The sequence below is a fragment of the Urocampus carinirostris genome, chromosome 13, assembly GCF_059441175.1.
Source record: "Urocampus carinirostris isolate Australia breed hairy pipefish chromosome 13, RoL_Ucar_1.0, whole genome shotgun sequence".
NCBI classification, from domain to species: Eukaryota; Metazoa; Chordata; class Actinopteri; order Syngnathiformes; family Syngnathidae; genus Urocampus; species Urocampus carinirostris.
In genome coordinates, this window is record NC_142361.1 from 22643656 (window position 1) to 22656154 (window position 12499).

Below are 12499 nucleotides of genomic sequence, written 5' to 3' on the forward strand. Positions count from 1 at the left end.
TTAGATGCAACGGGAATCGAACCCAGTGCATGGTGGAGAGATCGCTGAATCCTAACCTCTGTCCCACCAGTGGTACAGATGACATTTGAGAAGATATTGGATTTTATCTCATTCTTGAGTAAAAATAGTGTGAGGTCAAATCAAATGCCTTATCATATGGCATCTACACCACTGGTGGCCCAGTGGTAAGGATTCGGCGGTGACCGCAACCTAGGTTTGATTCATTTTGCATTCAATACTTTGTGTGTGTGGTCGGCGATATTTTGGACTGATCAATCATTGCACAAATGCAGTAATATACTACTGTAAAACCTCATGTATAAAAGGAACCCAAATTTTAGTAACACAGCAGCAACAGGTTGTAGTACACTATTACAATATTTTACGCTATCCTTCTCAGGCACTTACAACTTTCCATGTAGATACTTGCCTATGTATTTACACATTTCTTTATCATTCTTATTTTTCTTTTTTGTCTTTTATATTGTGTTTGTCATGGATTTCTATTTAGGCGCTGAAAGGAAACCCAATATCAACCGCTAATTAACAAAAGGAAACGAGTAAATATTTGCTAAAAAATTAGCCCTTACAATACACTCATATGTTCATGTTCCCAAGGGGAGTAGGCAAAAGCTGAAGTGTATTTGATCTTTTTTTTTATTCAAGGAAAAAATATACTTAAAATGAGCAAAGTATTCAGCAAATGGAGATTTGTTTTAAACACCGCACTGACAAGTTACTTAAAATTGTTAGAAATCCAAGTTTAATGTGGTTGTTTGAGATGTCCCCTTTATAAACTGGATGTTTTCGGCCAATATTGACAGTGCAAGTCAAAGTTTTATAACAGACTTTAACTTACCTGATTTTCCTTACTTTTGGTTGGCGTGGACTTTCAAGCATTATTATTAATTGTAAATTATATATATTTGGTTTAATTATGGAGATTAGGAAAATACTTTTCTTGATCCAAAATTGCATTACATGTATATTAATTATATTAATAAAAAGGGAGAGGCTTATAGTCAATCTTTTGCAATAGTGTGGATTTACCATTACACACATTTTGGGGGGAAATTCTAAACAGGAATCTTTTTAAAAAAATGTGAGTCTCTATTACAAAGCCATGCCCAATGCACTGCAAATAAGTGAGTTACATTCCATCCACTGGTGTGTTTGTCTTCTGGTCCACTGGTCTTGTGCTTGACGTGGTATAGGCTGAGACAGCTTGCAGTCATTGGATCTTTAAAAGGACTCCTGATTGTTTAATGTCTGTTTGTGTTCATCTGCCCGCTGGTGTCATGTCGTCGAGCTCGGTCTGACCTACTCCTTCCACGCCGACATGTTGGATGGACAAGTGAAGCATTTCTGTCACTTTGCATTTCCATCCTCTGCCCAACGCTCTTGCACTGCCAATCTGCTTTCAAGCTACTTGTCAACTCTTGTTCGTTGTCTATTGCTCTCTCAAGGCCTGACCAATCGATGGTATGCTTCTTATTATGTGTTGGCCCAACAGGGTAGGTTCATGCACTATACAATGTGTACGTCCTTTTACAGGTGATAGTCATCTTTAGCTTAGTTGATTCCACTGTTTAGAAAAACCTCCATCCAAAATTCAGTTCTATAGGGTGTTCCCAAAGTTTCTGGTACATTTTGAAATTTATTATGATGGAAACTATTTAGGACATAAATACACATCTTGTAAATTCAATCTGTCTTGCTGTTTTGTGTTCTGAAACAGTCCATCCCTCAGGCCCCAGTGTGGTGTTGCCCTATCCGGTTGGAAAATGAAATCATCCGACTCTTCCACTGAATTTATCCATTGACCATTTTTTAGCATGTCCATGTACATCTCACTATTGACTGTTGATCTTTCAAAGAATGGGCCGTAGGCAGCTTTCTTTGACACAGCAGAAAGCACGGTCACCTTTCTTAAGAAGTTTACGTGGGTTCTCAGTACCCCATATGTGAGACGTATGCTTTTTAACTATGCCATTTACGTCCCGTTTGACAACTACACTTTGCAATAAACACCTCATTCTGTAATCTAATCTTCCTGTATAATGCACAACCGAACTTTGAGTTATTTGATAGTACAAATTATATAGCGCGTTATGCACAAATAAATACGGTATGTCATCATTGTGAATCAAACCTTCTGATTTTTTTCACGATACCTGTGTCCCCAAGCCTTGAAGTTAACTTGGATTAAACGCCCCCCTTTTCCTAATGTCTGTCTTGAATTTTTTTCTATTTATTATGAGACAGAAAACAGTAGGAAAAATCCAAGATTAGGGCTTTCGGAGTCCACGCAGAGAGTACAAGGTGTCTGAGCCATGTGGCGCTCATGTGGGTGACGGTTTCAAAAATAATATGCAAACAAGGAATTCGCTAGAGCATCATGTTGAAACCACGGGGATTCGAAGCGTTAGCTCTCAGCACTGATAGCGGGCCATCAAATTCTGTTTCCTGCCTCCCGCTGTCTGGGGAAGCACAATGAATTGTGTTTGTTTACAAGTGACTTCACTATTAAAAGACGGCTGGAATGTGTTTCTCTGCCAGTGCCGGGTGCTCAGTCAGATGGGCCGACTGTATGAATCTTCACACTCGGTCAGCTTTCGTAGGTGTGAGAAGAGATGCCGTGTAAAACCTGTTCGTAGGTTACTCCACACGAACGTTCATGTTCCGTAATTATCCGTCAATACTTTTTCTTTTTTTACCAAGTATTGTATCAAATGCTTTGTAGGGGCTATTTTGGAATCTGGGACCTGACATTGGAATGGTAAAATGCCATTAAATAAATGCAATATTCCGGAACCATATAATGTGGGGATTTTAAGGTAAAGTATCAATACTGTTCTGCTGAGTTCTAAAGGAAGGTGTTTGTAAGGAAAGGCTTCCAGCATTTTTAAAGTCCTATCTATTTACAGTGGTACCTCGCTACTTCGCACTTAGACGTTCGCGGGTTCAGAGCTTCGCGGGCCTAAAAAAAAATAATAATAAAATAAAATAATTAAAAAAAAAAAAACTATTTTTTTAAGCATTTTTCGGTGCGGATTTCCACTTGGTCCCCATTAACCGTGATAACCGAGGTCCCACTGTATTTAGATATTTATGTATGTATTTAAACATTTGTAATAAAACAATTTTATGGGATTATTTATTTAATTTTAATGGAACAATATAATGATTTTTTTATTCATGTATTTATGTAACTTATTTCAAAGCTGCAAGTTATGCAATTTGTATCGTACAATGTGATACTCAAAATTTCGGAACAAAATATTTTTCCCCAGTAACAGTATTGTCACACGCTGCTGTCCATCAATGTTGAGGTCTGGCTCATCTCTAAAAAGCATGATGACGCTTTACACCGAAAAACAAAGATGATGAAGGTGCTGTATCCTCGTCAGATCCTGATTTTCTTCCTGCTATTGGTAACCAGGAAAACCAGGACTATCAGTTTTATGTGGGGGAGCAAATCTCTAGCCCCCCTCCAAAAAAAACACCTGGAAGAGGATGGGTGCCGCCAGGCTGTACTTGCCCAAGACACATCACTGGAATGGTGCCTTGACTACCCTGGCAGTTAAGGGATCCATGAACTGTGATTCCTTAGCCATTGTATGCAACTGGCATCGAACCCTGGTTGCGGCCAAGATAGTGCCGAAACCTGGTCATCAGACCACTAGTGATTCAGATGACAAAGATAGATATAAACTCAAAAAAGCACGGCAAGGGAAAAAGCTCTTTTGTGTATGATGAATCACACTTTTTGTTTATTAATATCTTTGATTGATTTTATTTTATTGATCAATTACTGCACAAATACGTTGTACACTGTAAAACCTTATGTAGTATTGCACAGGTATAAATACTTTTGCATTACCAATCTTATTTACTGTATTTTGTGGTATATTGGGCACACTTGGTTTTAAGGTGCACTTTTAAATTACTGGCCAATTAGGGGTTTTTATGTGCGCCTTATAGTCCGGAAAATATGGTGCGCTACATATGGATGGATATAACCGTGAAATCCACTATCTATGGATGAAGGGCAGACAATGATATGGAAATATGTCAGCGTAATCTACCAATATGCATGAGCCTTTTTAAGCGAGATAGCGTGAATCATTTGTCTCTATACTACAAGTCCCACAGTGCTTTGCTTCATAAACATATCCTGGAAATTACACTTGTGCAGTAGGGGCACTGGTAAAAGAAGTAATTTTCTGTGTGTATATATGTATATTAGTGTTAATTCACTAAATATGGGCATTATAGACCCAATTAGGTGTCAAAAATCAAAGGAATACTGTTTCTTTGAAAATTGTTTTTTTGCTAGGGAAGATCTTTTTTTATGAACCAGTGTATTGTATCAACGTCTCCTCGAAATTTGAACATTAGTATCAGTCTTAAAACTGAAGTACATCCCAGCTTTTGTATGCATTTCCTCTCAGACCCCTGTGGCTTGTTGTTTGACCTCATGACAATGAAGTCAGTTGGCCCATCAATCACTCAATGTAATTGTCCTTTAAGGAAGTCGAGAAGAGTACATCCATCCTCGTTGCTTTCGACCCACCTCTGGCTCTGCGTGTATGTGTGTGTTTATATCATCTTTGGTACCAGGAAAACATGCAACTCATTTTTCAAGTTTTAGTGACTCTGATATCAGTTTTTGTTACACAGACGTTTCTGAAGTATAACTTGCCCCAATTGAAATAATAAACTGTTTGTAAAACCCAGTTTTAAAAATACAAGCGCAGTGGGATCGATCCAAATTATAGAGTACAAGGATTTCGACTTTGTGTTCATGCGCCGGTTGTCCTCCGTGAGTCACTTTTGCTTTATAGCTGTGGGCTATTGTACCGATTTTTGTGTTTTGTGTGTTGAATCTAGCCGACAAGACTGGAGTTAGGAGGAGGAGAAGCATTTTTGTGTCACCCAACAGAGGTGGAGGAGGTTGTTTGCTTTTTTGACTTGAAAAATACTGTACAGAGGGAACTTGTTTTTGTATTTTTGCTGTTTGTGAGACACATATGGAGGAGAAAACCCTGGTTTTGTTGTTACTATTTCGTTGTGTGAAATGAGAAAGTGTTTAAAAACATACTTTCTTTTTACGTTTTGTTTTCGTTTACTTACTGCAAGCTGTGTTTTGGAGTGTGAAAACAAGCATCAGTAGCCTAATGCAATGCCTCAAGTGTAAACAAATAAGCAACTAAATAGCACACAGATACATTTTGAATATAGCAATCACCTGTCAATCATAGAATAGAATAGAATAGAATAGAATATACCTTTATTGTCATTGTTACAAAATGGGTTAACATATTGTGACAACGAAATTGGGCATGACACTCCAGTTTTACACATTCACAGTGAGGTATGAGCCAAGAAGATAAAGGAACAGAGAAGATAAGGTTATAAAACAAGGGGGATAAGGCTATAGTTATCATTGACATGGTATTTACACAAGAAATGTCGGCATGTGGGATGTTACATACAGTGTTGTCGTGATACCGTTGGTATCGTAAGGGTTGTGCAATATTGCATTTGGTGCAAAGTCATCATAGTGCAAAAAATAGTCAGCATATGCATTGGTGCAAACATAGACAACATAGTGCAGAAAAAAGGAAATGGTCAGACATTGTGCAAGGTGAGCAGTAAACGTAGTGCAGTCGACATGTGCAAGAACATAGACATTAGTACCATTATATTCGTATGAGGTAGTGTTGGCACAAGTTTTCAGGTTTTTTGTGCTGTGTCTGTTTTGAGCAGTGAACAAACATAGTGCAGACAGCATGTACGTGAGTACCATTTTACATTCGTGTGAGGTAGTTTTTTGCAACAGTTTTCAGTTTTTTTGTGCGGTGTCTGTTTAGGGTGGTAATGGCTGTGTCATTAGATTTGCTATGAAATTCAAAGCTGCAAAATAATGAAAAGATTTAAAGATCATTTTTTTTAGATTGGTAGTAGCAGTTTTCTCTCAGGTAAAATAAATCATTAACTTGATCACTGTTTTTACATACATGATCAATTCTTAATATTGACTCGAAATCAGTATTTTGTTGGGGGGCACTAGAGTGCCGTTAGACATTGCCTAATCTGCAGCACAAACTTGCCCAAATTTATCTTATAAAGAAAGCATGCCATTGTTCAGTGTCTTTGATTTCTTCCAGTGATCAGCAGAGTAACTAGCATTTTTCCAAATCATTGAGTGGCAGCAGATTAGGACAGGGAAATACATTAATCAATTTGTTAACCACCTGTCAGGGCACCACTTCCTGTGGTGTGTCTTGGGCCATTTTTTGAGGTGAAATTTTCTCCACCACATGAAATAGATACAGAATTGTGAATAACATAGTAGCAATATAGTTTTAACATAAATTACTGAATCGGTGATAAAGAAGTGTATTTCAGCTTAAAAAAAGTAGATAAAACCTGTTGGGCCATCCAGGTCAAGGTAATCCGCAAACTAGGGCTGCACGATTTTGGGAAAAAAAACCTAATTGTGATTTTTCAGACCAGTATTAGAATTTTGATGCGATTTTCGATTTTTCCGTGCTAGTTTAGTTTTTTTTGTGAGTACTTAACCCTTGGATGTATAACCAACCAAGACATGCACTTCTCCATGAGTGGGGTTGATAATTAAGGGGGGGGAATAAAAATACAAATGGCATCATGTCTTACACATGCTTTATGAGGAATATCTGCAATATGACAATATTACAAGGTTTCCAAAATTTTGAAGAATAACAACCCATGGGATCATTTTTTTATCCCACTTATGCATCCAGGAGTTGACTCTATTGACATTTTTTAACTCTCCCGCCAGCAGTCAAACTGTTGAGAAGCATAGTCGTGTCTGTGTGATGTCACCAGTCACTGATCCTTTTGGAATCTCCAAATGGCCACTTTTGGAAATCCTTTAGAAAAATGTTTAGTTTCATTTTTCAGATTGTGATCATCAATCTTCATGCATATGTCAGAGCTGTTTTCCAGCTAAAATGCCCATGCTACAGTCATCTTGCATTGTCTGCAAAAAAAAAAGACAAATTCAGGCGAGAATAAAAGCCTGCCATATCTGCGTGTTAGTAGCACTTGCAGTGAACATTTCAGTTGGGTACAAAACTTTTCAAAGGAGCCCAAAACCGTCCAGATTCATTAAACTTTTCAACCACAAAATTTAATTTACTTTGGGTACATCTTGGATTGGGATTTTAGGTTAATTTTATAGAATTATAATGATGTTAAATTTTAGTAAACAATGCCCTCTTCTGGGGAGCTTTTTGAGGGTTGCTGCCTATAAATCTTAGGGGGGAAAAAACTTTTTTATGCAATTACGCACTATGTCACATCGCGATGTCAGTTAGATTCCGGGTAATCGTGCAGCCTTACCGCAAACTGAATCAAATTGTGAAGAGGAACAATTCTCTAAGGCTTAGAAGCTAGCATCTTGTGTATTTATGGTCTGTGTATGTTTTTGTTGAAAAGATCGTGTGCTCTCCAACTGTCAGTTGTCAGCCATTAGAGCAATAAAGGTCTTGTTGTGCCGCTGCACTACAAGGAGTTGTTGTCTTAGAGGCTCCTCCCATCAGCACAAATTGCCGGCTGCTGAGCTCTGATGGATGTTTGCACACTAGCTCAAAAACACAGATTCCACTTCAAATCTCCCAGCTCCATTATCACTGAAAGAGAGCTGGCAAAAGAAAGAAGCTGTCTGTTGCTCTTACCTCCATAATCTAAAAGTGTTTTAATTAAAGTGTTCTGGCCCTAGAACGCCGCCACCCACCCACACGCGTGCACATCAAGAGGTTTGTCCAAGTTTGCAGGGCTCTTCTCCCTAGCCCTCAAAGTGAGTCAACATCTTGCTCCATTGCACCGTCTTTGATGGCGTCCAGTCCCCCCTTTTACCCTCCCCTCGCTCGATCTCCCCGTGCCTGAAGACTGACAGGCTGTGTGTTTCTTTTTGTTTTTTCTTTCTCCCAGCTGATGTTTAAACACCGAACAATCAATGGCGGGCAAAGAGAAAGCGTGGGTGAAGGGTGGGGAGGAGCAACACAATTGGTTATTGACAGAGAATTCAAAGTCTGAAAAGGCTGGGGGCGACTTTTTCGCGAGAGGACAGAGGAAGAGAACAAACGGAGAGAAGGAGCGTGACACTTGCGGACCATGTTCGGATGCGTTGACGTTTTTGTTCACACTTTTGTCCACCTTGCAGTTTTTGCTTCTAACTTTTAGCAAGGTTGTGCACAGTGAAACTTGCGTCATCTTGGAGGGTTTTTGATGTACACCTTTTTAATGAAATCAAAGTGTTTTATCTAATTGGAGGAAACCATAGTTCCTGTGTCGATTATTTGTCATGTCTACAGAAAATGTGTTTATAATTTAAGGGATATATATATACAGTAGTATCTATAAAGATAGGTAAATAGATACATAGATAGATGATTACATAGATACATTGATACGTAGGTAGGTAGCTACATGGATACATAGATTCATAGGTCGATAAATAAGTGGGTTAATATATAGGTAGCTATGCAGATACGTTGGTAGGTTGATATGTCCGTTGACACGTAGGTAAGTAGATAGATATGTAGATAAGTCGATACGTTGGTAATTACGTAGATAAGTCGATAGATATGTCAATAGGTAGGTAGATACGTCAATAGGGAGGTAGATAGATAGGTAAGGTTGGTAGATTTTTCTGTAGGTAGGTAGATATACAATATATGTCAAAAGGTGGGTAGATGGATACCTCTGTAGGTGGGACGATGAATGCGTCAGTAGGTGGGTAAATGGATACTTCCGTAGGTGGGTAGAGGAATACGTCAGTGGTTGGGTAAATACAAGCGTTCGTAGGTTGGTCGATGCATTTGTCTATAGGTGGGTAAATGGATGTAGGTGGGTACGTCTGTGGGTGGGTAGATCCGTTGGTGGGAAGATAGGTAGGTAAAATAGATATTTCCGTAGGTAGGTAAATAGATATTTCCGTAGGTACGGCAGGTATATAGATATTTTCGTTGGAAGGTGGATAGAAAACGTCTGTAGGTAGATAGATAAATACTGTATGTCCATAAGTAGATGGATGGGCAAATAGATAGATATGTAGAAAGATATTTACTTTTATTGCTCAGTAGCATGCTAAAACAAGCGCAATCGTCCATGCTACAAGTTAGCTATTTTCTTTTTTTTTTAACAATTGGCCCTTCTGACCTAGTGACTTATTTAACTAAGCAACTTCTAAAGAAATCGAATTATACCAAGTCAATCTTGTTGCCAACATTCTACTTCCACTAAAAATGTGATTAAATACAGTTGTTTATCGTGCAACCGACTAAATAAGCCCTCAAAAATGTTAGTATTATGCGACAAAAGATACCAGAAAAAAAAAAGAAATGGAAATATTGTGAAAGAATTGTTGTAAAAACAAATGACGTTTGTAGGCCGTACAACCTTTGCAATAATACTTTTAGTTTTGGACATGTTTGATAATGACTTAGTTACCACACTTGGGACTGCTGTTGCTCACTGTTGTTTCAAGCTTTGCTCACCAACTATGTGTGAACGCTCAGACTCGTGGAAAATTAGAGGGAACATTGCTGATCAGTATAACCATTTTTCAATTACTGATATTTATTCCTCCCAAGAGACTTTAGACTTTGCATTTCTGCCCTAGAAAAATTCCCATTTTACATCAAAGCTTACTTTTTAAAAAATATTGATATCTTTGATGGACAAAAAAAATAATTTTATATTTATAACACATGAATAAAAAAATTGCTCTGTAGGGGAAAATCTAAAATCGATCCTTAAACTTCTTTCAATGTAACAAAATGCGAACACTGAAGTAAAATTGTTTGTACTTTTGTTCTTATGTTTCGCTCAAACGTTCTTAATTTTCTTCCTCATGCATTGCCATACAAATTTTTCTTTCTATATTTTTATTTTCCTTTGCACAAGACAAATGCTTGTTTGCTGAGAGGTTTTACGAACCGCAATCGTTTTTGTTGGACATACCTAGAGTTCTCTTTTATTGATGTTGACTATGTTTGTGTACTGTGACCCAATGCTAATTTTATTCCACTCTGGTCATCCCGGAAGGGGGATTACCACTTGTGAGGCCCCTTCTCAAGGTTTTTTTTTTTCCTCACGCTGAGGTTTTGAGTTTTTCCTTGCATGCATGTTGGTTTAAGATCAGGCTATGGTGTCATTGTAATCCTGTGCAGCCCTTTGAGGCATTTTTGTGATTAAGGGCTATACAAATAAATGTGACTTGACTTGACATTGAATGTGTAGGAGGAAAATGACTTATATTTGTATTTAAGCTACTATTATATTTGTACTTTTTTCTCAAAGGGAGCTGACTCTTTTGTCCTTATTTGTCGCCCGATAATAGTGATTTTGCCTTAGTCATATAATTGTATTAGTGGTTGGTTGCATTTACACTTCAGTGATAATATTTTGAATTTGAAAAGTTTTTGTGTCAAAAGGTTTCGGATAACTTAATGCTCTGTATGGATGACTCATTGGTGACTTTCGAAGGGTACATCAAGTGTTGTTTTGAATCCGTCTGATCACGGCTTGTAAGCCTGGCAAACTCTCACTCCGGCTTGCCGTCACTTTGTGCGTTCCGCTTTGCTTTGCTCTAATGTCTGACTAAAGTGTCTGTCGGGGGGGAAAGTGGGCTAGACGAAGGTTGGGCACCAAGCTGTTCCTAAAATAGAAAATTGGTACTCTCTAAGTAGTTTCTCTTGTTCTACGGCCATGGCATAACTGATTGTATTGAGCGTAGTACATTTATAACACTGTGGAAATGTACCTCTCTCATTTTTTAAAATTTCCAAATACCGAACTCCTCATGTTTCTTATTATTTCACCTAACAGTGATGGAAATTGAGGTTGGAGAGCTGTGGAATCTTGATTTTGCCCCGTTTGAATGTTAAAAGCTTGACGGAATGATAAATTGTAAAGATTGATGGAATTCGCTTATGCACCACTGGAACTGTGTACAAAACACTGTCATCTTAAAAATGTAAAGGCATGCATTGTGCCCTGATTTCTCCTTTTCATATCTCAAAAGATACCCCCATGTACAAAGTTATTCCTCCTTTCTAGCTCAGCAACCAGATTTCACATTAACTACAGAGTGCCTTGGTTTGCCTTCTCACTCCCTGGCACTTGGTTGCATCGGCTACGTAAATAGTTACATCATACCGTACAAGAGAAACAGTGGCTGCTACATAAAAAAAAAAGACAAAGTGACACACTGCTCCCAGTGCAATACAAATGTGTAGACAAGAACACCTCATTGCCAAATACTTAAACGAACCAAACACACATTTAAGAGCATTTTATTATTACATTTATCAGAGTGACTTGACAAACAAATAGAAATGAATCATAGCATTATAAGTTGCATTTGCAGAACACTATAAAAGATTGATGGCCTTAATTGTCATTGATTATAACATAGTGAACATTGTTAACGAGATTAAACGCAGCACTCCATGATAAACATGTTCTAAAAGATTAAAACATAAAAATGAGATTAAAAAAATAATATAAGGCAATTTCCTCCAGACTGGGCAGGGAGCATCCTATGATTTTATGTTCTGTGTTGATGACTCTCAGTCAGGTTTTCCTGTCTGCTGCATACCACACAAATCCAATCAAAGCATAATTCAAATGTATGATCGTAATGGAAATAGTAACTGCATAATCCTTTATCTATATAACACAATCACTCTGACCTCCATACGAAATACAGATGTAACGGTAACCTCATTATCACGATATTTAGTGCATCAAAGTCGTTTTTGTGATTTCCAAAGAAGTACGTGTTAAAAGTGCGATAAATTCCATATGTTCAAGGGTGTTACAACGCTCTAACACCCTTTCATGGTTTGTTGATTTGTTGAATTTTACATGAGCTTATTTTAACCACTTATGTTTGCAATACATTTCAGTTCCTTCACAAATGACTCTTAACAATGTGTGTTTCTAATGGGAAGTTAGTGTCTTAATATTACATTTTCTTGATTCTTTATTTGGTGCATTTGAATTTTAAATAAGCTTATTTTAGCCATCTACGTTTACGACTCACACTTTTGTGATATTTTTAAGTTCCTTCACAATTGGCTATTTACAATATTTGCTTTTAATAGCAAGTTAGTTTCTCAATACTACATTTAAATGACATATTTGTATGTATTTACTTACAGCTTAAAGCCCCAGTGGGTAATATTTGACCATTAGATGCCACTGAAAGCCAAGAAACATGGTGGCGACCTTTTGTTGGGGATTCCACTATGTAAAAGAAATAGACATTTCTTGACCTGTACTTTTTTTAATGAAAATTAACATTGGTATGATAATTCATATATTTTTGCCTAGTCTTCAAATCAACATTTTACTGAGTTAAAGTTTGATGTACTCCTTGGAGGCAATAAATATTACACACTATGCCTTTAATTATAATGATAGATCAATGTGTAGCCTG

The 12499-nt window shown here is 37.6% G+C and overlaps 1 protein-coding gene across 2 annotated transcripts in view; it reads left to right on the forward strand.

Moving 5' to 3' along the window:
- unc5b (unc-5 netrin receptor B) overlaps window positions 1-12499 on the forward strand; it is a 97243-nt gene that overhangs the window by 56268 nt on the left and 28476 nt on the right. The gene's annotated exons all lie outside the window — the stretch shown is intronic.